This window comes from Pinus tabuliformis, chromosome J (assembly GCF_031772625.1).
Source record: "Pinus tabuliformis cultivar Carrire ecotype Pingquan chromosome J, CPIR1, whole genome shotgun sequence".
Taxonomy (NCBI): domain Eukaryota; kingdom Viridiplantae; phylum Streptophyta; class Pinopsida; order Pinales; family Pinaceae; genus Pinus; species Pinus tabuliformis.
The window spans coordinates 1,472,017,345-1,472,035,692 of NC_142295.1; the positions used below are offsets into that span (position 1 = coordinate 1,472,017,345).

The 18,348-nt window shown below is 37.5% G+C and overlaps 1 protein-coding gene across 6 annotated transcripts in view; it reads left to right on the plus strand.

Annotated features, from left to right (window-relative positions):
- LOC149232931 (diacylglycerol kinase 5-like) overlaps window positions 1–18,348 on the plus strand; it is a 249,309-nt gene that overhangs the window by 102,994 nt on the left and 127,967 nt on the right. The gene's annotated exons all lie outside the window — the stretch shown is intronic.

The following is an 18,348-nucleotide window of genomic DNA, read 5'->3' on the forward strand; positions in this document are numbered from 1 at the left end:
TATTTTAGTAAAGGCAAAGCCAGAGTACTTTTAATAATGCTTATCTCACATTTTATGTGCACACTCCATGATATGAGCACAATACCAATAACGTAAATAAATACTCACACACGGAAGCACATGAGGACATGCATGCAAGTATGAGAGGAGATCACTGGACATGTACCTAAGATGTAGACTCATTTGGATTACTATATACACAGTAGAAAATTGTGGGAATAATGATCCGTATTGACCAAGTTTCCAGTAAAATACAATAAAGTAGGGTGAGTGATCAATTTAAACAAAGTCGAACAAGAGAGATCATGATAAATACAAACAGAGAATGGAAGCCATTATTTTTCTAAAGAGAAATACATGCCATTTAGCATGGTGAATGATGGTTCACTCTTGTATTTCAGCTTGTCATATATTGCTATTCCTTTTGATTGGTACAATTGTTTTCAATGCTTTTAGATTTTATAAAATATGTACTCTGTAGTTCTTTTGGCAGGCATATTCCAAGGAAGAATTAAAAAATAAGGAATTTGAATTGAAACGTCTGAAACGAGAGGATGCAATACACTAGCATACCAAAATATCGTTTAGTCATATGTTTGATCTTGGCCATTTGTTATTGTTTGCGTAGATTGATATACATTTTCAATGGTTTTAGAGTTCTCATGGATTATATACTTTATAGAATTTAAGGATTAACTCTCAAACATACAGACCATAACACAAGAGAGTAACTTGTAATAGATAACATGGGATAATATAATTATATCAATGTCCAACAAAGAACCACAAAAGTAGGTCAATGGGTGTTGAAATTGGTGCAAGCTTCACTTTTGGCCGCTACTAACTGTATATTGTATCGATTATTATGTTTGAGTTTGGCTAAGTCTGACGTTGTGCACATAAGCTTGTTAGCACTTCTATTTGTAGCAGTGTTGCGAAAATCGTGATTTTTTTCATTTTAATGGCAATTTTTCCCCCAAAATCATAATTTGTAGAATAATCTGAGTGCTGGAGTTAGAGGAGGATGTCTCATTCTTCTTTGAATGTTCCTTTAATTTGATATATTTCTCTATGTTTGAGAGCGATTTGTCATATATCATGAGCACATTTGAGGAAGTGCTCTACTTTTTGAAGAAGACTTGTCAATATTATAGTGATAATTGCTGAAGAATGAATAGCATGGCACATTTTTCAAGAGGCATTTTGATTGGTCAAAACGTCAAAGGATGAGTTCTCCAAGACACATGGTTGATTTGAGGTTAAGACATTCTTCCAGAATATTTTATTTGTCTCTACTTAAGATCAATTACAAGGGCGCTCCCATTACTTTTATATTTTTGAAGGGTGGACTATTTTTGAGATTTTCAGGTTTAATGAAAGGGTTAAGAATACCAAATGTGTGCCCTTACTTACACATATCAAGGGAATAGAAGTTTTTGAGGGTTGCCCCACTTAGAAATATCTGGAAACTAGTTGTACATTGAATGTGCCACTTTAAAAGGACAATTCTTTACCTAGATGTTCCCAGGACAACTCAAATGCCATGAAGATCACTTTTAAATTGAACTGCATCACATAGGGAGTAACATGTGGCCTTTGACACGGTAAAAAATAAAATCTAAGAAGATGGCACCCTTGTTGACATAGATTGTCGTTGATGTCAATATGGCAATATTCGAGGAGCCAAAGGAGGCAAAACAGAGCATATCGGAGGAGCAAACGGAGCTATCAGAGGAACAAACAAAGCTATCGGAAGAGCAAAACAAAGAGGAGCAAACAGAGCCATTGGAGGAGCAAAACAGAGCTATCGGAGGCATATCAGGAGTACCGGGAGCAATGTATGCCAAAAAAAGACTATCGGGAGCAATGGATGCCAAAGAAGAACTATCGGGGGTAATATATGTCACTGATGCTAAAAAGCGGAATACATATATATATGCGGAAGAGGTATAGGAGGCGGAAGAGTTAAAAGAGGTGGAAAACATATATATATATATATCCAATATACACTATCTGAGGCAGAAAACATATACATATATGCAATATACACTATCGGAGGCGAAAATAGTGTATATATCGGAATACACTATCGGAGGCAGCAAATATACATATATCGGAGCATAGAGGCAGAGTATATGTATATATCGGCGATATCATAATCGACGGGTTCTACAATGAGCCACTACCCAAAACCCCCGACAGCGATATATATGTGCGGACCCGACGAGACATATCTGTCCGGGTGTATAAATAGGTGAAGTCCGCTAAGTGTGTCGAAGCATGGTTTTTTAAGTGTATTTCATATATTCGGGATTTAAGCCTTGCCACGTTAAAACATGCAAATTTGCAATATATATATCATATAACTGCGATATGTTGCGGACCCGCTGCAACATTATGTAATGGTTTAATATTATATCGCATTCGCCTATCGGAACTCGCATATCGCAATATACAAAGGGGTGTCACCCCTGAAAGCATCGATTGTGATATATGTTGTGGACCCGATGCAACATTACAGTTTGGCTCAATGCTATATCGCATCCGCAGGAGAATACGTCACGAGCTCGACTTATAAAAGACCTCCGGAAGCCGCGACTGCCGATTGCGATTACACAACAGACTCGATGCAGTTATAGATGCGAGTGTAATGGTTTTGAAGTCCGCCCTTAAGCGTTTCGGTCGGTTTTTCCATATATTCCTGTGTATTTCAAATAATTGTATTGCGTGGGGTTTTTTAGGCCAAAAGCCTATAATAACAGTTCCGATAGTTAAGTAGGCCTGAACGATGCCGATTGCGATTGCGATGGTGACATGGCAGCTTTCTCTGTGTATTTCGGTCCTCGTTGATGAATCAACGTGTCCCTAGAGTGTTGGTGAGCATGAAGAGACTGAGGAAGCCGAAAAGCCGGGAAGCTGAAGGACAAGCCATCGTAGAGGAAGCCAAAGCAACCTGAAGAATTAGGAAGTCGAAGAGGCAAGCCAACACAAAGGAAGCTGAAGTGAGCGTTGAGGAAGCCGAAGAGCCAGTGGAAAGCGGAAACCAACAGTTAGAGGCATCATGAATATATAAAACAGGAAAAACAAGGAAAGGGGAGGTGTGTGTGAATAATCAGAGCAAGAGAAAGCCGAAGTTCAGGCAGAGGCAGGAGAAGTAGGAGAACAGGAGTGAAGCATAAGCTCAGCAGGCTTGGGAGCAGAGAACTACAGCAAAACAGTTTATAACAGTTGATCATAAAGGGTTGGAGCCTCAAAACTGAAAGGATTGGAATCCTTGGGAGTTGGTGCTCCTAAGTCTAGGACTGTTGCCTTGGCAAAACAGAGTTGGTGCTATGGAGGTTGGAGCCTCACAAAAGTCCAAGTTGGTGCTTGGCAACTGATTGCACCGTTTATATATTGTATCTATTTCATTGCATCATTTGTGTTAATAAAAGCAGTTATTCCAACTATCTATTTCTGTGTTCCATATATAAACGTTTTGGTGATAAAAAGAACAATTAAAAAGAAATACTGATTCCCCCCCCGCCCCCCCTCTCAGTATTTCCAACAACTGGTATCAGAGCAGGCTTCTTCATATTAGCCTAAAAACTTGAAGATGGATTCGTAGTCATGATGAGAAATCACGAAGTGTCAGGAAGACTTCCTCTATTCGATGACACCAATTTTGGTTTCTAGAAAACGAGAATGACCTACTACTTAATGTCCCTTGGACCTGAAGTCTGGCATTTGGTTCTAAATGAGTACCCAATTCCTTCCACTCTTCCAACAGATCAAGACGAGAGGAAATCCTACATTGCAAATGCAAAAGCCTTGAACTCCATCACTAGTGGAATCACTGATTCCGAGTTTACAAAAGTCATGAATTGTAACTCTACCAAATAAATGTGGGATAAGCTAATTGGCTTATACGATGGGGACTCAAAAGTCAAGAAGGCAAAGCTTCAAACTCATATAAGGCAATTTGAAAGTCTGAAAATGGAAGATGAAGAAGATATTGCATCATACTTTCTCTGAGTAGCTGAAGTGGTCAACTCTCTTAAAGGATTGGACGAAAAAATTGAAGAAAATACCATTGTTCAAAAGGTCTTAAGATCTCTTCCAGACAGATTTGACTCCAAGATAAGCGCCATAGAAGAAATAAAGGGTCTAGATACTCTCAAGATGGATGAACTCCATGGAATCCTCACTGCCTATGAGATGAGAAAAGGTGGCCCAAGCTCCAAAGATGCAACATTCAAGGCTTCAAAATCAAAGAAGGGGAAAGAAAGGAATGACAATAGTGATGACTCCGATGTGGAACCCGAATTGGCGCAATTTGTACGAAAGCTGAAGAAATGATCTAAGCTAAAAGGTAAGTACCCTCTTATCTGTTTCAAATATGGAAAAATAGGTCATTATGCTGCAAAATGTCCTCATAAACATGATAGTGATGATGAAGGAAATTCTAAAAGAATGGTATACAAAAAGAAAGGGATCAATAAGAAGAACCTCTTCTTTAAGCAAGATGAGTCTGATGAAGATGAATTTGTAGTCATCAAAAAGAAATCAGATGAAGAAAGTGACCATGCTGAAAGCCAAGAAACATTATTCATGGCATTCACAAATGATGATGACTCAGGGCTAGAAGGAAATGTAGATGAGCTGTTAATAAGTGCCATTGAGGAAAATGAGAAATTATAGAATAAATCCATTTCTCTCAAGGTAGAAAACGAGGAAACAAAGAGAAGGGAAGATCTCTTGGAAACAAAGCTAAAAGAAAAAGAAGAAACTTGCGAAGAACGTGAAGCTGAAATAGTATCTCTGAGGAAGGAATTGGAGCAAGTTAAAAAGGGTTGGAAAAGCTCTCAAATACTTGAGACTATCCTAAAAAGTCAAAAACCTCAACATGAAAAATTTGGAATAGGTTTTAAAGGAGAATCATCAAGCACTAAGAATAGTGCGAAAAGTTATGCCGATGCACTTTCTAGCAACCCAATAGAAGAAAAAGTATGTCATGAAAGGCGCATCCAAGATCCAAAGAATGAAGAGAGAATAACTCCAAAGAAGAATGTGGATTCGACTCATGGATATTACAACAGATACAAACCAGTATTCCATCAAAGGCCCATCTCAAATCCAAAGAATGAAGCGGGAGTAATTCCAAGGAAGAATGTTGATTCAAATCGTGCCTACTACAACAGGTACAAAACTATCTTTCTTGGACATTGATTCCATTGTAAAAACTTTGGTCATCAAGCCAGACATTGCATGGCTTGCAAGAATGAAACACCAAAACTAAAGGATCAAATAATCAAACCATATGGCCCCAAAATGCAGGGACAAATCAAGACCTACAATTCGTTTGATCCCTTGACCAAATTTGATCTGATTTGCTCATTCTGCTACAATAATGGACACTATGAACAAAATTGCCCACTCAAAAGAGGAAAAGAAAGTAGTGAAAATCCCAACACGGATAAATGTGGCTTGGCTTTATATGCTCAAAATAATGAAAATCGTTGTTTTGTGGATAGTGGGTGCTCCAGACACATGACAGGGGACAAAAGGAAGTTTGTCTCATTGAGCAAAAAGGAAGGAAATGTATCCTTTGGAAGTGGATCTGCCAGAATTGCTAGAAAAGGAACTGTTACTCTTATCAATGGAAAAGGAAAAGCCCAAAATGCTCTGCTAGTAAACGGGCTCAAACACAACCTCCCGAGTGTTAGCCAAATTTGTGATCAAGGACATAATGTTGTCTTTAGCACCAAAGACTATGAAATAAGGAACTCTTCTTCAGGGGAACTTGTGGTGAAAGGGGTTAGAACACCAGACAACATTTACATTTTGAACAAGATTCAAGAAGATAAATGCTACTTAAGTCAAACAGATGAAAGTTGGTTGTGGCACAAGCGACTTGGACATACAAGCTTCGAGAACTTGATCAATATCAACAAGATTAAAGCTGTACGAGACATCCCAAAGTTATTCAAACCAAATCAAGGAATATGTGGTCCATGTCAACATGGAAAGCAGACCAGAACCAGCCACAAGACCAAGGAGTTCTCTATATCAAAGCCTTTGGAGATCATCCATGTTGATTTATGTGGACCAACTAGAAATCTAGCACTCCAAGGAGAAAGGTACTTTGTTTTATTTGTTGATGACTATACTAGAATGATGTGGATATATTTTATAAAATATAAATCTGAAGCATTTGAGTGTTTTAAGAATCTTAAAGCTCTTGTAGAAAATGAAAAGGACTCAAAGATTAAGTGCCTCAGAATAGATAGAGGGGGAGAATTCACATGAAAAGAATTTAATGAGTTCTGTAAAATACATGGAATTAAAAGAGAATTCTTTGCTGCCAGAACACCCTAGCAGAATGGGGTAGTTGAAAGAAGAAACTGAACAGTTCAAGAAATGGCAAGGACAATGCTATTAGTAGCAGATTTGCAGCCAAAATTTCTGGAGAGAAGCAGTCGGCACAATTGTCTATACCTTGAATCGAACTCAATTAAGACCAAATTATGAAAAAACTCCTTATGAACTATGGAAAGGAAGACCTGCTTCAGTGAAGTACTTCAAGATCTTTGGAAGCAAGTGTTTCATAAAAATCAATGGTGGCTCACCAGGAAAGTTTGATTCTCGGGTTGATGAAGGGATCTTCCTTGGATACTCTACACGGAGCAAAGCCTACAAGTGCTACAATAATCGACTAAGGAAAGTAGTGGAAAGCATTGATGTAAAGATTGATGAAGACCTTCCAGAAGAAGAAATTGAAGAACACGAAGTTGATCCTTTCATTGAAGAAGAAGAACCTGAAAAAGAAGAAATAGATCAAGAAGAAGCCAAAGAAAAAGAACCACCTCATACCCCCTCAAAGATGAAGTTTCTACAGAAATATCATCCAGAAGAGCAAATTATTGGCAATAGAGATGAAGGGATGCAAACCCGAAGAAGGATGATAAGTACACCAAAGAAAAGCAATATTGCTTTTCTATCCATGATAGAACCAGAAACATATACTCAAGCAGGTAAGGATCCTCATTGGGTAAAAGCCATGGAAGAAGAGATGTCCCAAATTGAGAAGAATGAGACATGGGAGTTGGTACCTCGTCTAAAGGACAAAAACATTATAGGAACCAAGTGGGTATTCAAAAACAAAATGAATGAAGATGGACAAGTCGTCAGAACGAGGCAAGGCTTGTTTGTAAAAGCTATTCACAAATTGAAGGAATTGACTTTGAAGAAACATTTGCACCAGTAGCTCGTGTGGAAGCTATCAGGATGTTCTTGGCATTTGCTTGCTCGAAAGAATTGAAAATCTATCAAATGGACGTAAAATCAACATTTCTAAATGGGGAACTCAAGGAAGAAGTTTACATGGAGCAACCATAAGGGTTTGATCTAACAGAAGGAAAATATTTAGTCTGTAAGTTGAAAAAGGCATTATATGGATTGAAACAAGCTCCTAGAGCTTGGTATGCAAGATTGGATCACTATCCGCAACAAGAAGGCTTCAAGAAGGGAGTGGTAGGAAGTAATCTATACATAAAGATGAATGAAGGTAAGTTACTAGTCACACTTGTTTATGTTGATGATCTGATTTTTGCTAGCAATAATGATGAGATGAGTCATGAATTTTCTCAAAACATGTCAAAAGAGTTCGAGATGTCGATGATAGGAGAGTTATCTCACTTCCTTGGACTACAAGTATCTCAAATCAGAGAAGGATTGTTTATATCTCAAGCCAAATATCTTAAAAACATGCTTAAAAGTTATGGAATGGAAGACTGTGCACCCATGAGCACACCTATGACCACAAATTGCAAATTGAGCAAAAATGATGACTCCCCTCCAATAGATGCAACTCATTACAAGTCAATAATTAAAGCCCTTCTATACTTAACTGCTACGAGACTCGATATAATGTAGGCAGTAGGAATGGTGGGAAGATTTCAATCAACTCCTAAACAATCCCATTTGTTAGCTGTAAAAAGAATTCTCAGATACCTGAAAGGAACTCCTGATTTCGGTCTTTGGTACCCTAAGAGCTCAACTCTGACTGTAATTGCATACACCGATGCTGATTGGGCCGGAAGTGTAGATGATCGAAAAAGTACTAGTGGAAATGCATTCTTCCTGGGAGACTGTTTAGTATCTTGGCTCAGCAAAAAACATACATCCATATCATTATCCATAGTCGAAACCGAGTATATAGCTGCAGCAGACTATTGTACTCAAATACTATGGATGAAGGGAGCTCTAAAAGATGTCAACATAGGTACAGATCAACCAATTACCGTCTATTGTGATAACACAAGTTCTATCAGTCTCAGCAAAAATCCAGTGGTGCACTCAAAGACCAAACATATACCAATCAAGTATCATTTACTTTGTGAACAAGTAGCTGAAAAAAAACATCATCTTGGAATATATCAATACTAAGGAGCAGATAGCTGATATTTTCACAAAACCTCTTCCTTGAGAAGCATTTGAACATCTTCGTCAAAAGATGGGGGTTATCTCTTTAGCATCACTCAAGTTCATTCATAAAGATGTTGCAGGATAGGGGGAGCAGTTCTATAGGGGGAGCAGTTCGACAGGGGGAGTCAGTATGCATTCCTTTGCCATTGATGTCAAAGGGGGAGAGAAGAAGAATATTGCCATCAATAACAAAGGGGGAGATTGTTGACATAGATTGTCATTGATGTCAATATGGCAATATTCGAGGAGCCAAAGGAGGCAAAACAGAGCATATCGGAGGAGCAAACAGAGCTATTGGAAGAGCAAAACAGAGAGGAGCAAACAGAGCTATCAAAGGAGCAAACAGAGCCATCAGAGGAGCAAAACAGAGCTATCGGAGGCATATCAGGAGTATAGGGAGCAATATATGCAAAGAAAGACTATCAGGCGCAGTGGATGCTAAAGAAGAACTATCGGGGGTAATATATGTCACTGATGCCAAAAAGCGGAATACATATATATATGTGGAAGAGGTATAGGAGGCGGGAGAGTTAAAAGAGGCGGAAAACATATATATATGCAATATACACTATCGGAGGCAGAAAACATATACATATATGCAATATACACTATCGGAGGCGAAAATAGTGTATATATCAGAATACACTATCATAGGCAGCAAATATACATATATCGAAGCATAGAGGTGGAGTATATGTATATATCGGCGATATCATAATCTATGGGTTGTACAATGAGGCACTACCCGAAACCCCCGACAACGATATATATGTGCGGACCCGACGAGACATATCTGTCCGGGTGTATAAATAGGGGAAGTCCGCTAAGTGCGTCGAAGCATGGTTTTTTAAGTGTATTTCATATATTCGAGCTTTAAGTCTTGCCACGTTAAAACATGCAAATTTGCAATATATATATATATATATATATCATATAATTGCGATATGTTGCAGACCTGCTGCAACATTATGCAATGGTTTAATATTATATCGCATCCGCCCATCGGAACTCGCATATCGCAATATACAAAGGGGTGTCACCCTTGAAAGCGCTGATTGTGATATATGTTGCGGACCCGATGCAACATTACAGTTTGGCTCAATGCTATATCGCATCCGCAGGAGAATATGTCACGAGCTTGACTTATAAAAGACCTCCGGAACCCGCGATTGCTGATTGCGATTACACAACAGACTTGATGCAGTTATAGATGTGGGTGTAATGGTTTTTGAAGTCTGCCCTTAAGCGTTTCAGTCGGTTTTTCCATATATTCCTGTGTATTTCAAATAATTGTATTGCGCGGGGTTTTTTAGGCCAAAAGCCTATAATAACGGTTTCGATAGTTCAGTAGGCCTGAACGATGCCGGTTGCGATTGTGATGGTGACATGGCAACTTTCTCTGTGTATTTCGGTCCTCGCCGATGAATCAATGTGTCCCTGGAGTGTTGGTGAGCACAAAGAGACTGAGGAAGCTGAAAAGTAGGGAAGCCGAAGGACAAGCCAGTGCAGAGGAAGCCAAAGCGACCTGAAGAATCGGGAAGCCGAAGAGGCAAGCCAGCACAGAGGAAGCTGAAGCGAGCGTTGAGGAAGCCGAAGAGCCAACGGAAAGCGGAAACCAACAGTCAGAGGCATTAGGAATATATAAAACAGGAAAAACAAGGAAAGGGGAGGTGTGTGTGAATAATCAGAGCAAGAGAAAGCTGAAGTTCAGGCAGAGGCAGGAGAACAGGAGTGAAGCATAAGCTCAGCAGGCTTGGGAGTAGAGAACTGCAGCAAAATAGTTTATAACATTTGATCATAAAGGGTTGGAGCCCGCGGGGTTGGAGCCTCAAAACTGAAAAGTTTGGAATCCTTGGGAGTTGGTGCTTCTAAGTCCAAGACTATTGCCTTGGCAAAACATAGTTGGTGCTCTGGAGGTTAGAGCCTCACAAAAGTCCAAGTTGGTGCTTGGCAACTGATTGCAACCATTTATATATTGTATCTATTTCATTGCACTGTTTGTGTTAATAAAAGCATTTATTCCAACTATCTATTTCTGTGTTCCATATATAAATGTTTTGGTGATAAAAAGAACAATTAAAAAGAAATATTGATTCACACCCCCCCCTTGAGATGTCACTTTTTAGCAGATATCCATGGCTAATTTTGCATCACATAGGGAGTGACATGTGGCCTTTGAAATAGTAAAAAATAATCGAAGAAGATGGCACCCTAAGGTTTCTTGAGATATGTCATTTTCTAGTAGTTATCCATGGCTTATTTTTCCATATCAATATTTTAAGTTTGCAAAAGGTGGTTCAATGGCCTTGGGAGGGATAAGCCTTTTGAATAGTGGCTTAAATAGTCTTTGATTTGAAGTTCCTTCTCCAAAATTTCTCTTCATACATCTTCCATGGACATCCCAACATTAGTTACTCTAGCACAAAACCATAATCATTGAAGAGAAAAAGAGACGATGGTGGAGGAGTTGCTATTATGACTATGATGAAAAAGAGAGGATGATGAGAGAGTGGCTATTATGGTAATCAATACTGCCTTGTGAGCGTTTGAACTCTGTCTCCTAAAACATTGATTACATATTTCGAGTCCTTATGAGCCTAGGATTCCACTTAGCCCTTGTGGGATTACATGCATGGCACTTGTAGTGGTAGCTTTTGTTCAGAGTCACGCATGTCAGTTGCAATGTTATTTTTGAACCCTTGCGAGTTGATGAGTCCCATGAGCTACTTTTAGACTACATGAGAGATATGTCTATTTTTAGTATGTTTTGCATGTCAAATTCTGGCACGTATTCAGACTTTGAATTGAAAATTGAGTCCAATGAGGGTGATTTCATTGTCATGTGAGGTATTTGTATTTTTAGTAGTTCTTTGCGTGGCGGTTTTAATGTCATATTTGGACTCCCCATGGAAATCTGAGTCCGATGAGTATGGTATTAGGTACATGTAGACAATTTGTTAGTTTTAGCAGTTCCTTGGATGAGTGATATGTGGTAGTCGCAGTTGGCATGTGGCAACATTTGGGATGGAGAAATGACATGGTTTGGATGTGCTGCTGACAAGGCAGTGATATGGCAAAGTGCATGGATCAACTAGGTGATTTCTGGAGTTGTCAAAGGTTGCATGCATGGACAAGAGTGTGAGGTGGCACTGGGATGAGTACACTGGGTGTTGGTATGATTAGACTGAGGTGTCTCTGTTGACCACTACCGGTCAACTACCCATAGCAGTACACCCCCTTTTCTTCGAAAAAAGGGATAGCGCTTGATCGACATGTCCGTGCCGTTCGACAGTCATCGTCGACTTGATCATACTATGTTGTAAACCCAGTCTGCATGTGTGAATTGTAAATAATCTTAGCAGATATGAGTCATGTATGTAAATTGCCTAGGTGGACCTAATTTTCTAGTGATAATCTACGTTCCGGAAGGTTTTTCGTCTCACCGATCCATGATCGACAGAGTTTTCCTTCAGCCAAACCCCAAAGCCGGAATGGATTTTGTCATTGGAATCTTAGGAGAATCCTAGTGTGTTAATCTGCTAGATTATAGTTGTGTCGTAGAACTGGGTGGTTTATGAGGGTCTATGTTAGATGGGTTTTCCCCCTTGAGATGTAAGGTTGTAAAAGTCATGATGTAAAGTGTCTTGAGAGTTAGAAAATGTTTTAATCCCCTCATAAGTCCTAAGTCCTAGGTCCTAGGTGATTTTTCCAAAGGCTAAGTTCGAGGATCCATTTAAAAATTAATTAAAAATAAAAAAACTGAAAAATAAAAATTTAAAAAAATAAAAAAAATAATTTTTTTTATAAAATAAATAAAAAAAAATAATTTTTTTTTTTAATAAAAATAAAAAATAATAAAATAAAGTAAAAACCTAAAAATAATAAAATAATAATATTTTCGAGTAAATAAATGCAGAATTTCATTTTTTTAATTCATTAAAAAATTCGATGAATGAGATTAAGAGATGTCTTGATCCTCATCGACGATCGAGATCATTTTGACATGGATCACTCGAACTAGCTATTGGGGATTTTTCCTTTAAATAGGGTGCTAGGGGTATTTTGAGATCAGATTCGATCTGTGAGACTTGTGTTGAAGAAGCTCTCTTGTAAACTTGTTCTGGTGCTAATAAAGAAAGACTTTGGGGTTGAAATCTTGCTGGTGTTACTCTCTGGAAGTGCTGTGAGCTATTTTATTTTCTGGATATATTCATTTTCAGCCATTAGTAACAGCTTATTGTAGAGTATTGCTGAGCAGAGGTATCTTGTTCACTTGCTAGGGTTTGAATGGTATTAGGGTTTTCTGAAATAATGGCAGGTATCTCCATTGTATCTGAGATCTAGTACTGTTTTTTCTCTCTTTATTGATGATTGAAGTGAGCTGTGCAGGAAACCCTTATTGAAGAAGATCAGTGGGCGTTTGGGGAAGTTCTCGGCTGAACTAGCCAACTCCCACAAGCATTTTCTTGCAGAGCCCAGCTGGTTTTGATCCTGGGCTTTATCATTTAAGTTATTTTCTAATTTTCATGAGATTTCTGAAGTATTTCATAATAAATCTGGAACTTTGATCATATTACTGCTGTTTATTGATAAATCTGGCTATTTAAGAGTCAAAAGTTGTAAATGCTGATCTAGGGTTTTTATTTTGTTTATGCGCATATTATTTTTGGTAATTTTTCATTTCAGGTTGCAGGGTTTCTGAAGCATCCGAGGGTTTATCAGTGCTGTCTGCTGTTCAGGGCTTTCAAATTTTATCTAAAAGGAATCTGCAGCGATTTCATCTCCAGCCATCAATCCATCTCTACGTTGCTGCCCACTCAGCAATCTGTCCACTTCGCATACAGCTCCCTCCATCAGCATTCACCTGCAAATTGCCTCTCTCTCTCCATACGTCCAGCTCTCATTCAACACCATACTCCGGGCAAAGTAAACGTGGATTTTTATTTTTTAGACGCCCATCCGCCTCTCCAGACTTCTGCGCAGTCACCTTAATTCCCTCAGCTCTCCATGTACCCAATGCAAGCCTGCATTCACTCTGATCTGCAAAATCACACAAGTAAAAGCGTTTTTTTTGGGGTATATACGGGCCATCTGCAAACCTGCGTGGGCCTTTTCCTTCCATGCTGCTGCTCGTTCTGCTGTCCTCTACCCGTCAAACCACCTGCAAACTTGCGGAGGCCTTTTAGGCTGCTGCTCTTCACTGCCGCCGCCAAAACTGCCGTGGGCCTGCATCAGCTCAAACGCAGAAAGCATTCAAACAAATCGACGTGGGTAAGGGGTTTTTCGTGGGCCAGTCGTAGCGTTTGCGGCTAGGGAATAGTCGTTCCAGGTTCCGATTTTCAGTTTCAATTTAAAGCGTTTCGATTTTTTTTGTTACGTAGCTGAGGGTTAAGCGTAAGTTATCAGATCCTATATGGTAAGTCGTAAAAGAATTTGATTGGAGTTTAGTTTGTTTTTTTTTTTCTTTTTTTTTTAGATTTTCATTTTGTTATATTTAGATTTTAATCTTTAGTTTAAATTTTAGATTCATTTAATTTTGTTTAGTTTTTTCAATTAAAATTTATTAAAAAAAAGGGGGTAGCGTTTAGTTTCTCTTTGTTTTCTTTAGTTACGGTTTAGTTTTTTTATATACTTTGTTTAAATTTCTTTTTTTTTAAGATTTAAAAGCTGTAGATTTTAATTTAGATTTGATTGGTTTATAGTTTTAGATTTGCTTTGGGTATTAGAATTATATGTTTCTTAGTTTAGTTTTGTTTTATGTCATAAAAAATCAATGTAAAAAAAAACGGGATAAAAATTCATAAAAAGCTCAAAAATATCATTTTTATTTTTTAGATTTTCAGTTTAAATTTTAATTTAGGATTTTAAAATTTTGTAAAAATATAATTGTAAATATATATAGCGACTCTTTATTTTAGCTTTGGATTTAGATTTTTTTTTGTTTAATGTTAGAATAGATTATATAGGATTTTATTTTTAGGTTTTAAGTTTAAAGTTTTAAAGAAAAAAGCATATTTTTTTTTTTAAATCAATAAAAATTAAAAAAATAAAAAATAAAAGGGAGTTTTTCTTTTCTTTTAAAGTGTAGATTTAGATTTTTAAATTGCATTTAGTTTAAATTTTTGTTTGAAAAATCATAAAAAATATACTTGAAATATTTTGCCAGATTCAATCTTGGCTCGGGGACTTAACACGTTTTATTTTTCCTGCTGAGGTTAAAATTTTGATGTGGAATTAATGTTCATCATTTGATGTGATTTAATATGCTTGAATGATTATGAGTGTGATATCTGGTTAGCATTTAAAAATTTCGTGGTTGTGTATCGAGCTTTATCTTTCGAAGTTTTGAATTGCTGGAGTATCATTTAAGCATTTTCTCGCATTTAATAAAAATAAATCTTTGTTTGAGTTATTTGATGATAAATGATTACTCTACATGGTTTATATTTCTGCAGCATCTGATAATTAATCGTTTAAACATTAACTCCACAAAGAACTCGTCTGTTAACTTAATAAAATCAATTTAGTGTTGGTTTCCTTTCGTGTCTCCCAAACCAACTGATTCACGGTTGGTCGTCCTTTTTGCTATAGGGTCTATCCCCCTTAGCCGCGGGAGACAGGGTTAAACGGAGAGATCGGGGATCAGGGTGATAGCCTCCGGTCTGAGCGTTGTCGTGACAATCTGTGCGACAACATTTTTTGGCGCCGTTGCCAGGACAGAGTTTTTCTGTTCCTGGCGTTGTAACGACATTCATCTTCTCATTTTTCATCATTCTTTCATCTTTCTCATCTCTCATTTGAGCTGGCAGATTCAACATTTTTGGTTATCATTTGGATCTTTTATCGCCTTATCTTTCGTCATATCAGCGACTACTCTTCAGTTCGTTTCTTGTTTGGGTGGCGGCTCCATTTCTTTTCATTTCCCAGACAAGAAGGCTCTCTCATATCTGCTTGTTGGTTGATTTTTGGATCCTAGAATTAGATTCATTGTTCAAGTGGTGACTCCGCTTCTTTCATCTATTGATTTTCTTGAGCAGAGATCTCGTTCTATCATCCATTTGGTCCCTAGTTATTCATCATGGATTATTCATTTAAACCATGTCATTTTACTGATAATCTCCATGATTTTCCGAAAGAGGCCATTTCTAAATTATTTTTGTTCTCAGGTGGTGATTCAGTCGCTTTTAGACAACATTTAAACAGGTTTACTTGTGTAATGATCATATATTGTAGACTTGCTCAATATAATCATGAAGATGTCAAGATGCATCTATTTGTCCATTCTTTAAAGGGTGATGCTTTGAACTGGTTTAATAATTGTCCTGAAGATTCTTTCACTTCTTTACAAGACATTGTCGATGCTTTTAAAGATAGATATGGTGATCCAGATAGCCTGCCTTGTGCCCCTAAAATCGTGCAGCAGAATGAAAGTAATCTTGTAAAAGGTCCAGCTGTCGATGAAAGATTCCAAGACAATTCTTCATATCAGAATGTGCCATCCACCTGTACCATTGCAGAGCAAATCTATTATAGTGGAAATACAGGGACAAATTGTAAAAACAGTGTTGACAATGAAAAGGAAGATCAAAAGCAAATTATACAAGAACTAATGCCGTTGGTAAAAAATATGGAGGTCAATCAAACTAATTACGCTAATGATGTGAGAACTTTATGCACCCAACTGGAAAAACGTAATAAGGAGATGGAAATTATGCAAAATCAACATGCTAAGGAAATTGAGGCCATAAAAACTAATCATGACACAAAAATTAGTTTTCTGCAAAGCAAGTTATCAGGCTTAGAGGAAAATATGACAAACATGCAAGCAAATCATAAGGAAGAGATAAACTCTATGCAGTATTGCTTGATGACCATAAAAGAAAAGAACGATAAAGTAATAAAAGATATGGAAGAAAACCATGCCAGGGAAATTAGTGCTATAAAGGTTGAACACTTTAGTCAGATGGATGCCATTAAAATACAGTTTCAGAAATTTCAACAGCAATCGGAAGATGAAAGAAACCGAGGAATGTCAATAGATCAGAAGCCTCCGTATCTGTTACAACAAGCTCCATCTTGTTATGAGGTTCTTTGTTCCATTGAAAATTGCCTGGATGAAAGGGAAATTAATAATCAGATTGATACTCACACGGTTAATCCACCAGTCATTGAAGATCAAGTTATAACTCATGGCACCTGTGAGATTGGTCCATCATCCTTGGCAGGGCAGATGCAGAATGAAGAAATACATGTCACGCATATCTTGCATACTTCATCTGAGAGTTTTGAAGCAAAAAGTTCCACGTCATCAATAATACAGCCTACCAGGAAGAAAAAGAGCAAGAGGAAGAAAATGAGAAGAAGATTTGATGCATCAGACGGCCGCGAGAAACTTGATTTTCGAATAGGAAAGAGTCCTACCATATGTAGAATTGGACATGGCACATCCGACAAGCAGCCGACAGATTTGCCTGAAAGCAGGCAAATGCTCAGTATACACTATATTGAACACATCTGATGCCATGGGGCGTCCCCTGTATTTCTAACCTTACTCCTTGTTTTCATTTCTGTTTTAGGATTAGATTTACTTTTCATGTTACTAGATAGTTAATAAATGAAGAGCTTTTATCTTTCCTGTGCTTAATGTTATATGATGATTTTTGGATGGACGCTACTTATTTATGTTGTGTGTTGCGTGGATGCAGATTCTAGATTCTCACGTTCCTACAGTGCAGCAACGTGTCCCCAAGTAGAGCCAGATGTTGACCACTACCGGTCAACTACCCATAGCAGTACACCCCCTTTTCTTCAAAAAAAGGGCCATTCGACAGTCATCGTCGACTTGATCATACTATGTTGTAAACCCAGTCTGCATGTGTGAATTGTAACTAATCTTAGCATATATGAGTCATGTATGTAAATTTCCTAGGTGGACCTAATTTTCTAGTGATAATCTATGTTTCGGAAGGTTTTTCGTCTCACCGATCCATGATCGGAAGAGTTTTCCTTCAGCCTAACCCCAAAGCCAAAATGGATTTTGTCATTGGAATCTTAGGAGAATCCTAGTGTGTTAATCTGCTAGATTATAGTTGTGTCGCAGAACTGGGTGGTTTATGAGAGTCTATGTTAGATGGGTTTTTCCCCTTGAGATGTAAGGTTGTAAAAGTCATGATGTAAAGTGTCTTGAGGGTTAGAAAATATTTTAATCCCCTCATAAGTCCTAAGTCCTAGGTCCTAGGTGATTTTTCCAAAGGCTAAGTTCGAGGATCCATTTAAAAATTAATTAAAAATAAAAAAACTGAAAAAATAAAAATTAAAAAAAATAAAAAAATAAAAAATTTTATAAAATAAATAAAAAAATAAATAATTTTTTTTAATAAGAATAAAAAATAATAAAATAAAGTAAAAACCTAAAAATAATAAAATAATAATATTTTTGAGTAAATAAATGTAGAATTTCAATTTTTAATTCATTAAAAAATTCGACGAATGAGATTAAGAGATGTCTTGATCCTCATCGACAATCGAGATCATTTTGACATGGATCACTTGAACTAGCTGTTGGGGATTTTCCTTTAAATAGGGTGCTAGGGGTCTTTTGAGATCAGATTTGATCTGTGAGTCTTGTGCTGAAGAAGCTCTCCTGTAAACTTGTTCTGGTGCTAATAAAGAAAGACTTTGGGGTTGAAATCTTGCTGGTGTTACTCTCTGGAAGTGCTGTGAGCTATTTTATTTTCTGCATATTTTCATTTTCAGCCATTAGTAACAGCTTATTGTAGAGTATTGCTGAGCACAGGTATCTTGTTCACTTGCTAGGGTTTGAATGGTATTAGGGTTTTCTGAAATAATGGCAGGTATCTCCATTGTATCGAGATCTAGTAC